Below are 13,129 nucleotides of genomic sequence, written 5' to 3'. Positions count from 1 at the left end.
GTTTTAAAATGGAAAACCCCTGTGCTGGGAACTCCCCCAGTCCTGGGCAAACAGGAAAAACTGGTCAGTCTAGATCCATGGCAATGGTTACTACGGCTTCAATTAGTGGACTTACCATTCTACCAAAGGTGAATTCATTTTGGAAATGTGGAACTGGAGATAATTTCTAGTCGACCAACCATCAGACACATGAATAATAATCTTTTACTAAGAATATGTTCATTATGTTAGACACTAAAGCCAATTCAACTCATTACCTTCATTAAATGTAATCAAAGGTAAAACTGAAGGATTAACAACAAAGTACAATGTCATGGGTTCATTTACAAAATGACAGAGAACCTCAGTGTCTAAATTAATACGTTATTTTATTATTTTGAAAGCAATCAAATTTTCTTTATCTCTAGCCAATTAGAAAGGGGTAAGGTAATACGGATACTTAGCTCACAGGAGTAATAAACATACTTACAAATTCATCATCAAAAATTCCCTTCATTCTGATCAAAAGGAGTGTGTCTTCACTCAAGAACATTTGAACTTCTTTTGCTTTCAAGGAAGTGAATATATGAGAGCAGAGAAATAGATCGGGGCTACGATTGATTTAGCTACTGTCTACTACATGTTGAATTAAAACCACATTAACTTGACTGGTCAGCTTCTTAAAAAATAAGTATCAGATCATTTCGGTAACAAATGTCCAAGCAGGCAAATTAATTCTTAATAGTAGTGTGGTATCTTATAATGTAGAGTAAATTTATATCATAATACAGTAGCAGGAATGGGAGAGGAATATATTCAATTTGTTACCATATCAGGGTAAAAATTAAAGTGGCTTTTTGAGACAGCTAAATACTTAATTCTTTTGAGAAAGACAACTAAATTTATCATGCTAAGATATGACTGGGTCATAAAAGAAAGGTATGGACCTCTTTCCAATTTTAAAGTTATATATCATTTACAACATTAAAACTACTATCTAGAGAGGGGTGCCTGGGTGGCTCGGCTGGTTAATTTGGCTCAGGTTGTGACCTCTAGGTTCTGAGATCAAGGCCCCTGTCAGCAGGGAGTCTGCCTCTCCCTCTCCCTCTGCCCCACCCCCACCCTTGCTGCTGCTCTCTCTCAAATAAATAAATAAAATCTTTTAAAAAGAACTACTATCTAGAGAATAAATAGGTATTATATATTGTTAAGAGTTAACTAAACTATTAATGAATACATTTAAATTATTGGCACTTATAGCTCTGGAATTCTAGAAACTATGATGGGTGCAGGACATGTCATCTTCTACATACAAAAATAAGCATGAAAATACAAATAAATTAGTGTTCATTTGCCTGTAACAGATAGCGTATACTCTAACAGAGTAAAGATATTTACTTTTTCCTTTTCTATGCCAATTTCTTCCTTCTATTTTTCAGTTTTCATCCTACTCAAGCAGATGTCCACGTTTAACAGCTTCTTCCCATGCTCAATTCACCAATTGATTTTAGCTTTTTTAATCCTGAGCTATTAAAACTATAGAAAAATCTTTGGCAATACAGAGATTGAAAAGATACCATATCCAGCATGTGTTAACTTTACATTTGTCTGCTCATGTGACGCTCTCTTCCAAATGAAGTAATGAAAATGGTTATCTACTTCTTGTCCCCACTGGTAAAATAATATTAATTAATTTCACCAAAGCCTGGAAGTCTAATTTAACCTCCTTTATTTGTAAGTTAATTGCTTTGAAGAAAGTGAAACGATTGAGATAGGAGCTTATTTCAAAAGTCTTGCATATAAAGAGAGCATTTCTGAGCACTCATTAAAGCTGACCACCATAGAAAGCCAGAGATGAGTACTTTAAAGAATTATTAATTGGACTCAAACAGAGTAAGAAAGTCTACACCAGTCTAAAACAAGGCTAATAGGGAAAAAAAAAAAGTCCACTTAATGTAGGCTATAGGACCAATAGCCAAAATGCCTGATACTGACAGCAATCTCAGACCACAGGTGACATTTACATTTTTTTTTTTAAAGATTTTATTTATTCATTTGACAGACAGAGATCACAGGTAGGCAGAGAGGCAGGCAGACAGAGAGGAGGAAAGCAGTCTCCCTGCTGAGCAGAGAGCCCGATGTGGGGCTCGATCCCAGGACCCTGGGATCATGACCTGAGCCGAAGGCAGAGGCTTTAACCCACTGAGCCACCCAGGCACCCGACATTTACATTATTATTTGTCTCTGCTTCCCAAACCTTAGACACATTCTCTGCTCTTTCCCTTCCCTACCCTTTTTAAGTAGTCTCTTTCAGACAGATGACTTAGAGTATTAGCTGAAAAAAGTCCAAAGAGATTTTTTATGATGGGCTGCTGTGAAATGTGAATTTACACTGCACTTGACTTGAAGAGAATTTAAATGTAATTTAATCTACGAATTGGGTTTTTATGACCATCATCGCAACAAAAAACATACACGATTTACCAAAATACTACATAGGGTAGTATTTGTTTATATTCGTCTTAATATAATGTGATCAATGTTAAGAAGATCAAGAGTTTAGAAGGTATTTGTAAATAGAATCTAAACTGAAAAGATAAGGTGACAGAGCCGAAGAGGACAAAGTCTGTATTTCTTAATGACAGGCGTGACCAGGTATAAGTGAAAGGAGGAAAACAGTCTATCATTGGAGGAAAAAAAAAATTTGGTCAGCGCTAAAAATGTGCTTACTTTTGACTTCATTAAAGTAATTATGGGGAATGTGGTGAATTTGCGGGACAAACTGATAATTTCCGCTTTCAGTTACATGTATCAGTAGCCTGCGAAGCAGGTGGGATAGGCCTGAATATGCTGGAGGCAAGGGGATATGCATATTTTCCTCTGGGATAAATTCCAGAGAATATAAATGATTGAGTGAAATTCTTAGATTCATAAAGATTCTGAAGGAATTAAACATTTTAATGATCGTCTGAAATATTCATGCTGTAGAGAGATGGCTAGGTTGATCACATTCCTCAAACTATCTGGTTAAATTATACAGTGGACCTTTGACCAACATGGATTTCAACTGCATGGTTCCACTTATATGCAATTTTTAAAATACATACAGTCCAGTATTGTAAACGTATTTTCTTCATGATTTTCTTAACATTTTCTTTTCCCTTGCTTATTTTAAGAATACAGTACATAATACATATAACATTCAAAATGTGTTAATCAACTGTTTCTATTATTCATAAGGCTTCCAGCCAGCTGTAGGCTATTAGCAGGTGAGTTTTGAGGGAGTCAAAAACTTATGTGGATCTTAGACTACAAAGGAGTCGGCACCCCAAACCCCATGTTGTTGAAGTAGGACAAGAAGAGCACCTAGGCAATTTCGGAAAAGAGTAAGATTAAGTATATACTAATACTTTTCAAAAGCATTCACCTGTAAGGAGAGTATGATCAATGAACAACAAACTGTAAGGATCTGTCAAATATTTCATATATAATTCAGTCTCTCTCCATATTCTTCAAGTAAACAGACAGCCATTCATTAAAATCACTTCCTGAGAATCTAGTACCTACAAAAGCAGATATGATGAAAAGATAAGATCAAGTCCCTGCTTTTTACGCAAGTTGTAGTAGAGTCAAGACCTAAGACCTGTGCATTTTAAACTACAAGACATTAACAACAGATTGAAGAAGACACAAATAATTGGGAAGACAGTCTATGCTCATGAATTGGGAAAATTAATATTGTTAAAGTAGCCATACTACCCAAAGGAATATATAGATTCAATGGAATCACTATCAAAATTCCAATAGTACTTTCCACAGAAACAAAACAACTAATCCTACAGTTGGTATAGAACCACAAAAGATAGCCAAAGCTATTCTGAGAAAGAAGGAAAAAAATGGGGGTATCACACTCCCTGATTTCAAGCTATATTAAACATCTACAGTAATCAAAAGAATACAATATTGGTATAAGGACAGATACCCAGATTAATGTAACAGCGTAGAGAGGCCAGGAATAAACCCACACGTATATGGTCAATACATTTATGACAAAGGAACCAAAACTATACAATCAGAAAAGGACAGTTTCTTCAATAATGGCCCTGGAAAAATTGGACAGCCGCACGCAAAAGAAAGAAACTGGACCAGTATCCTACACCATACACAAAAATTAACTCAAAATGCATTAGAGACTCAAAGGTAAGACCTGAAGCCCTAAAACTCCAAGAGGAAAAATAGGCAGTAAACACCTTGACATTGATCTTGGCAATGGTTTACTGAGTCTGACACCAAAAACAAAAGCAACAGAAGCAAAAATAAACAAGTGGGACTATACCAACTAAAAAGCTTCTGCATTGCAAAAGAAACCATCAACAAATGAAAAGGCAACCTAATGGATGGGAGAAAATATTTGCAAATCAAATATAGGATAAGCCAAGATACATACACAACTCATACAACTCCGCAGCAAAAACCCCCCAAACAACATGATTAAAAAGTGGGCAGAAGGGGCGCCTGGGTGGCTCAGTGGGTTAAAGCCTCTGCCTTCCGCTCAGGTCATGATCTCAGGGTCCTGGGATCGAGCCCCGCATTGGGCTCTCTGCTCCGCAGGGAGCCTGCTTCCTCCTCTCTGCCTGCCTCTCTGCCTAGTTGTGATTTCTCTCTGTCAAATAAATAAAATATTAAAAAAAAAAAAAAAGTGGGCAGAAGATCTGAACAGGTATTTTTCCAAAACGGACATCCAGATGGCCAACAAGTACATGAAAGATGCTCAACATTATTAATCGTCATGGAAATGCAGGTCAAAACCACAATCAGATACTTCTCTACACCTGCAAGAACAGCCAATGTCAAAAAGAAAAGAAGGAGCAAGTGTTGGCGAGGATGGGGCAAAGGGAACGCTCTTGTGCTGTCAGTGGGGATGGGGGGAATTCTCCACTACAGAAAACAGTGTGGAGGTTCCTCAAAAAATAAAAAATACAACCACCGTATGGTCCCGCAATTTCACTTCCGGGCATCCGATGGGAAGAAAACAAAAACACTAATTCAAAAAGATACACGGATGTCTTCTTTGTTGCAGTGTATTTTACAACAGCCACGATAGGGAAACAACCTAAGTGTCTGTGGGTGAATGAGTGGATAGAGAAACTGTGGCATATACAGAATAGAGTATTATTTAGCCATTTAAAAGAAAGAAAGAAAGAAAGAAAGAAAGAAAGAAAGAAAGAAAGAAAGAAAGAAAGAAATCTTGTCATTTGCAACAGCATGGATGAACCTCAAAGGCATTATGTTAAGAGAAGTAAGTCAGGGAAGGAAAAATGCCCTATGATCTCTCTTATAGGTGGAATCTAAAAAAACAAAACCAAACCCCATAGATACATGCATCGATGCATAGATCCATGCATAGATGCATAGATAGGACTGGTAGTTGCAAGAGGTGGGGATGAGGGTAGGAAAAATGGGTAAACTGTTTTTGCTTTGTTTTTTTTTTAGTTTAAATTAACTGAATACTTTTTTCAAATGCAATTTTTAGAAGAAATAAAGGGGCTGATTACAAAAAGGAAGGAAGTTTAGCAGTTAGGATTTTTTTTCTCTAAAGAAAAAAGGGAATGTACACTTAAGAATAATGCGGAAAAAAAAAAAAGAAGAATGTGGGAGATGAGTCTGATTTGAATCAAGATCACTGCACCACAGGGAGGGGGAGTCACTCCCTCCCAGATGCCCCGGCTGGACGTCTCCTCTCACCTGCCCTTGGAAGGGCGAGGCAACACATGCGGGACAGAGAGAAGGAAGCAGATCATAACTGGGAGTGGAAGAGAAATCACGGTGGGAGGCCTATTATTAGGGTCTATTATTATTCACTTCAATTACTTGATTTACTCTAAAAAAAGAGCCTTTAAAAACTATCCTTTTAGGGTCTCTGCCTGGCTCGGCCAGTGGAGCTTGCGACTCTGTGAGTTGAGAGTCTCATGTTGGGTGTTGAGATTGCTTAAAAGTAAAATAAAAAAAAAAACCCAAACTATTATATGTTCTGTAACATTCTCTTTGGGGTTCTGAATCAGTCAATATTCTGAGGCAGAGAACAGATTCCGCTCTAGACAATTTGAATACAGGGCTTTATTACAGCATGTCAAATGGCTTATGGGATTATTAAGACGGTAGGATAAAAATCTGTAGAATGGGATTCCAGAATCTATTCTTTTCCTTTATTTAAAGACTTTATTTATTTATTTGACAGAGAGAGAGATCACAAGTAGGCAGAGAGGCAGACGGGGCGGTGGGGGAAAGGAAGCAGGCTCCCCGCTGAGCAGAGAGCCCGATGTGGAGCTCGATCCTAGGACCCTGAGATCATGACCTGAGCCGAAGGCAGAGGCTTAACCCACTGAGCCACCCAGGCGCCCCTCCAGAATCTATTCTTAGGTCTAAACACTGCAGAACCAGGCTGCCAAAGGAGCTGCTTCCCTGCCATGATCAGGAAGCTACCTGTCAAATCAGGACGCACACCAGATTCCATCTTTAGATAAAGGACTACCTCCGTCTGAGCTGCTCCATCAGCTAAGGTTACTGGTTCTAGATTGTGTCCAATCAGGAAACCTCATGTGCAAAATCAGAAAGCTGCCACTCTAGCTTCAGGGTCCCACATCATGCCATCTTTTCTACTCTTAAGAAGCCTTTCTGCTAAATCAGCCAGCCTCAAGAGGTAGAGCGTGGTTCCAGAACCATAACATATTTGCTACAACCCACAACGACAAAATACACGCCCACTATTCCGTTTATCTCAGTCCAAATTTCAAGTCTTATGGGATTGCATCTGATGTGTTACCTGAATCACACTTGGATCACCAGCTGGAAAGAATTTGGAGAAATGTTTGTTTTAGCTTCCTGCTCTCCACAGGAAAGGGAAGTCACTCTAGAAGAAAACTGAAACAGCTATTCTAAGCCAAAACGCCACAGCTGTATTAGACTCACTCTTGCTTCTCCGTGGTCATCTTTGAACATTTCAAACTTCTTTTTCTTGTTATAAATCAGATTATAGATTTGGCCTATCTGTGAGCACATTGCCAAAGTCTAAAACATTCCTACTGTAAATACGTACTTAATAAATATCTGTTCATGTAAAAAAAATTACTGAGGGGCGCCTGGGTGGCTCAGTGTGTTGGGCCTCTGCCTTCGGCTCAGGTCATGATCCCAGGGTCCTGGGATCGAGTCCCGCATCAGGCTCTCTGCTCAGCAGGGAGCCTGCTTCCTCCTCTCTCTCTGCCTGCCTCTCCAACTACTTGTGATCTCTGTCAAATAAATAAATAAATGAAATCTTCAAAAAAAAAATTCTTGAGAATCTAGCACTTACAAAGCTTATGGCTGATGACAAGGTAAGACCAAGTCCCTACTTTTTACAGAACTGACAGTGAGTCAAGGAGTATTAGTTTAATTAAGCAATATTAAGTGACTTGACCATCCCCACTTGGACAGAATGACATCAACAAGGGCCTAAATCCTATATTTATAATTTGTTTCTCTTCAATTGTCGTAAATGGAAGACATCCGGGACAAACAAACTGGAGTCAAGTTAAATGCTCGCTGCTGTCATTCTTCCTGCCAGACCCGCATTACAGTAATGAATTACTGAACTGAGTACCGATACTAGACGTTCCTCGGGCACACAGGACACATCCAGAACAGAGTGGTGGCATAAGTCAATATCTGCACATTGGATAAAATCAGGGCTAATATTGACTAAGTGTCCATCATTGTTAAAGTTTACAAAACCCCATTCCCACACACCATCTCATTTCACCCTGCAGAGAAGTACATCAATTTCATCGGAGAGAAGAAAGATGAAAATGCTAAAGTTAAGGAGGTGATTACCAAAGCACACAGGGCTAGTAATTGGGGAGAGTGGAAACTAAAATCGAGATGTGTACATTTCTATCCTATTGAGAATTCAGAGTTTCCCTGTGAGAAAGATAACCTAAATGGCAGTAGTTCTGCCACTGGGGGGGTAGTAGGTGGAGAGCAAAATGGTGTATAATCTCACCTCGTGAAGTAACAAAGCCTTCCCAGGGTCAACACATAGCCATGTTGTGGTTCATGATGACTCGCTTATCAGAAACAAGTTCCCAGGTATCTTTCTTTTGTATCTTCCCCAAACCCTTGAGGTCATCCCATAGAAAGAATTGGAGGCACCAACTTTTGTATCACCATCGGATAACATCAATTAAGGGGTCATTAAAATACCAGAATGAGACACATGGGTTTGGCTATGGGGCAGAATTGACCTTCCCAGCCCCCCTCATTTATTATGACTATTAAAAATGATAACAATAACTTCTATTATTAATTTTATTAATTATTATTATTGTCATGCTATCAGGTACATACAAGTGAGTGAAAAGAGTTGGTAAAGTATGCAACTATTCCCGATTCTCTTGATATGTAGTCACCTGAATAGAGAGGGACTAGCAGACTCTTATTTAGTAAGTTCAATGAAGACCAAATGAACATGAAAAGCTCTTGAGTATTTTACGACCAAGAGAGCACTTGCTTAATTTAGTGAAATAATAAACTACTATATTTTATTCATCATATACCTGCCCTCATCAAAAGCTTTACCGTGATTGCCTTTACTGTCACATTTCTCTTTCTCTTCCCAACAACTCCTCCCCCTCAACACACCCACACCAAGCAGGCCATCCTTTCCCCCTGTTCTCTCCTCTCAAGCACTTAAAATAGTTCTGGAATACAGCTGTTGCTCAATAATATAGTTAGGCAGAGATGAAAAATTCAGACAGTCCAAATTTGAATTAAGGATCTCACTTTAGACTCCTCTGACTAGAACCAGGATGTTTTTATCTGTAGACAGGCAAACTACCCTCATTCAAATCTGGGCAATAAGTATTTCCCAGGCAAAAAAGGAGTCTTATGAAAAATCAAATTGACAAAGGCTTGAACAATGTCTAAGAACATCCATAAAATCATTCTCTTGATTAATGTGTAAGAGGTCTTAACCAAAATTTACCTGTGATCAAAAAAAAACCCAAAACCTTGGGGCGCTTGGGTGGCTCAGTGGGTTAAGTCTCTGCCTTCGGCTCAGGTCATGATCTCAGGGTCCTGGGATCGAGCCCCACATTGGGCTCTCTGCTCGGCAGGGAGCCTGCTTCTCCCTCTCCCTCTGCCTGCCTCTGCCTACTTGTGATCTCTGTCTGTCAAATAAATAAATAAAATCTTTTTAAAAAAAATCTTGTGCAAATAAGTAGGTATACACTATAGTAGAAGGGTTCTTTGTGTAAAAAATAAAGAAAGAAAGAAAATAACCACAAATATTTTGAATTCAAAATTCTCAAGAAAAAATACAGCTTGGTTGGTGGATGACCGGGGAACCCTAGACAGTAATTTTCGACCAGAATGTAAGTGGATGTGGTCTTGCTCTTTTTATGGCCAGTAATAGGAATGGTACCCACTGCTGGACAGTGTTCATTTCAGTACTACAAAAGCCATTCTTTCCTCATTGCATTTCTTGTACACTGTCAACTCTTTTTTGCAGTGACATCTCATAGACAAAATCGGACCACTCTGTCCATTTGACCCACGGATATGATGGAGGAGTGCCTCAGGGGAGCAGATACAGCACTGGACTGGGAAGCTGACTTGGGCTCAACTGAAGTAAGCCGCCCCTCTCTTAGTGAGACCAAGGGCAAGGGGCAAGCCACTCAACATCGAGTCTCAGGCTCATCACTTTCAAAACACCAGCGGGGGTTGGGAGGGGTGGGGTGGAGGGGCAGAAAACTGTTCAAGCTACATGACGCTACTTTAACTTCTGTAATTCTAAGAAATAAAAGTAACATCGTCACCATTTTAAAAATTGCATTTGTTATGAATGAAAAAGGCAGGTCTGCACTAGGACATTTGGCCTTGCCAGGATCTTTCTGGCATTTTAACAATGGCTCCAAGAACACCATCAAGAGAACTTACTCAAGCAGGTTCCTGTGGTCGGAATGAAATTGTCCCAAACCTTTTTCAGTTGCCACGTGCTAATGAAATGGAGAAGCCTTTAAAACAACACATTAAAAATCACTGCTGTCATTCATTGCCTATTAATTTCCCCTAAGAGTTCTCTAAAATTGCACACTGAACAAGGGGGAAGTCTATGCTCCTGGCGAGGAGAGATGCAGTCGAAAACTTTCATGAGCTTCCTAGCATGACTAACGAATTTCAGTTATGCTTTCTTAGACTTATTACACATTACTTTTCTTAAAAAAAGATTTTATTTATTTGACAGAGATCACAAGTAGGCACGGAGGCAGGCAGGGAGTGGGGGGGAAGCAGGCTCCCTGCTGAGCAGAGAGCCCGATGCGGGGCTCGATCCCAGGACCCTGAGATCAGGACCTGAGCTGAAGGCAGAGGCTTAACCCACTGAGCCACTCGGGTGCCCCTACATATCTCTTCTTACTTTCTGCCCATGTCTTGGACTTGGAATGATTACAGGTTTGTTTAATGACATCACGTTTGTTAGCATCAGTCACCCCTTGCAGGTCAAAACCGTAATTCCTTAGTTAAAATAATAAAACTGGACGGCACTGATGAAACAAATATACATATGAAATTATATTTAGTTCTTCCAAGAGCCTTGTAAAGGGTTAAAAACAAGAGGCCAATAATAGATGTTTCCACAGAAATACCTCTGGTCCCGGTGTATTAGTATAAAGTCAGAGTCAGATGTGGGTACAATACATAAAAAGGACTTAAAATTGCTTTATTCAGTTTTCTTCAAGACACAATGAATTTCAGCCTTGTAAAAGGCTTGCTACAGCATTTTTTCCATCCATATGAGGAACCTTACATTTATAAGTGAGAAGTGTCCTCTGCACCCTGTGGCAGTGGACAAAGCGTTCAAGCTCCAGTGTCATTCTGGTGCATTATCAAATAACCTTGATCTTGAAACAGGATACTTCCAGTCCACTGCATGACTCATGGGACCTTAGAAATGAGGCGGAGCCATGCATAGGATTTTCGGAGTGCAGACAGTCCCAAATGCACTGCAGCAGTCAACGGAGAGCAAATTCTTTTCCCCTAACTCACCGACACACTGTCTCTAGATAGGAATGGACCTCATGGGAGAAAATACAGGACCGAAGAGGTTTTTTTAAATCCATTTTCCACTGTCCAAGAGCCATAATTTTAAGATTACAACTTGCTATTTATTCTTCTAACCCTCCAAAGAAAAGGCAGGAATTGTAAACACAGAAGACAGTGATTTGCAAAACATAACCATTTTTAAATTACTTGTTAGATGCTATCATTCACTGCACAAGTATCATCTAATCTATTCAAGTGTCGATAAGCTAGACGGCTTCAGAACATCAGATTCTATTATAGCTCCACTTAGCGGGGTCTTACCTGATAAAATGACAAACTCTATCTTCTGTCCCCTCTTACAATAGTGCCACGTCTATATTATAATAAGTAATTTAATTGGAAACTTTATGAAGCTTTGAAAGGGATTTTAAATTAGAGAGTATATGATTCATGATCAATTCCCATGGGCTGGATGGGGGATATCCCCTCAGTCGCTGAGATCATTTGGCTGCTTTAAAATAATTTGCTTTGTGGTCTGACACTGAACGGTTTAAAAGATACGTTTAGGATTTGTTACTTGTTTTAATTGTATGTGCAAATGCAATGGTCACCCTGGGTGCTTATTTTTAAACACAACTCAATTTTAACTTTTAAGTTCAGTGAGAATAATTTGGACATCCTTGTTTTATAGAGCAAATAATTTATCATTTGAGGCTAGTTAAAAAAAGGGCGAAAAAAGAGTTCTTTCTATTGACAGCGTATAAAGAGCGGGCAACGTGGGAATCAGGAGTACGTGGGTCCTCTGCCAGCTCTTTTCACTAGCTTCTCTGGGCTAACTACCTCAGAGAGCATAATAATCATAATTACAATAATCATATTAATAGCTGTGATTATGGTTATTATTTGAATGAGGATAACAGAAGAGTGGTGCTGTGGAGGTCAATAATACAAGATGTTTTTCGATGTTCAGATGAAAGACAATACGTTAAGTAAAGGAAACATGTTTTTAATTTTAAAAATGCACTATGCATATGTAAATTAATCTTTTGGGTACATAAATATCCATTCGATAATACACTGTGACTCATTTAACCAACAAATGGTGGACATTTGGAATTGTTTAGAGTGCTGCTGTTACAAACAGGAACGGAAATGTGGAGTAATTGGCTTAAGCTAGGATTTGGGGGTTCCACAGTTGCTAGTATTTTTCATGTGAGATATTCTGACAGTGAAGGAAGACAGCATAGCAGAGTAATGAGATTAATGTTAAGAAAAAGAAGGTGTTATAAGCAGTAAAAAATACTTGATGACAAAAAAAAAAGCAGGCGATGAAAATCACATATTGGAAGAGGGTCAGAAAGAATGATTCCGATTTCAAGGTAAGCAGAGGGAGGGTTAATTCAGAAAGAAAATGACAAGATGGGGTGCCTGGGTGGCGCAGTCGGTTAAGCCTCCGACTTTTGGTTTCGACTCAGGTCTTGATCTCAAGCCCTGAGTCAGGCTCCATGCTCAGCGTGCTTGGGACTCTCTCTCCCTCTCTCCCTCCCCTCTGCCCGGCCGCTCCCTGGCCCCACCTGCACCATGCCTGCTCTCTCTCAAGTAAATAAATAAATCTTAAAAAAAAAAAAAAAAAAAGGAAATGACAGGGCATCTTTGACATGTACAATTTGGTGCCAAAAGGATGTTTGGAAAAGTAACATGGGGAACCAATCTTCTTTCTCACTTCAAGTGCATACAAATCACATAAACATGTTAATGTCACATTAGTTTGCTCTTTATTGAATTAACTAACCAAGGTTTTGTTTAATTTAAAGCTCTTTAAACTTCTTTATTGAACGATTTCAGAAAGTCCATCTTAAAACACTCATTCTTTAGAAATCTGTGAAATGTTGACAGTATTAGTTCCTGCTTTTAGAATTTTTATATTTAGTCAAAAACAGAAAAATGGTATTAAATTGGTAGTGTGTATGTGTGTCTGTGTATGTCCCTTAACATTTTTAAGCATTTTGGGATGAAAATCACCTTGTTGATTATGAATATGACCATATTCCATTTGAACTCATTTAATTAAGGCATG

General features: G+C 38.9%; 1 protein-coding gene across 8 annotated transcripts in view; it reads right to left on the bottom strand.

Annotated features, from left to right (window-relative positions):
- NRG1 (neuregulin 1) overlaps positions 1-13,129 on the bottom strand; it is a gene marked incomplete at both ends in the record, with an annotated part of 1,090,467 nt that overhangs the window by 84,086 nt on the left and 993,252 nt on the right. The gene's annotated exons all lie outside the window — the stretch shown is intronic.

The sequence above is a fragment of the Martes martes genome, assembly GCF_963455335.1.
Source record: "Martes martes genome assembly, chromosome: 2".
Classification (NCBI taxonomy): Eukaryota; Metazoa; Chordata; class Mammalia; order Carnivora; family Mustelidae; genus Martes; species Martes martes.
The sequence above is the reverse complement of the archived record's forward strand: the minus strand, read 5'-3'. Positions and strand labels throughout refer to the sequence as shown.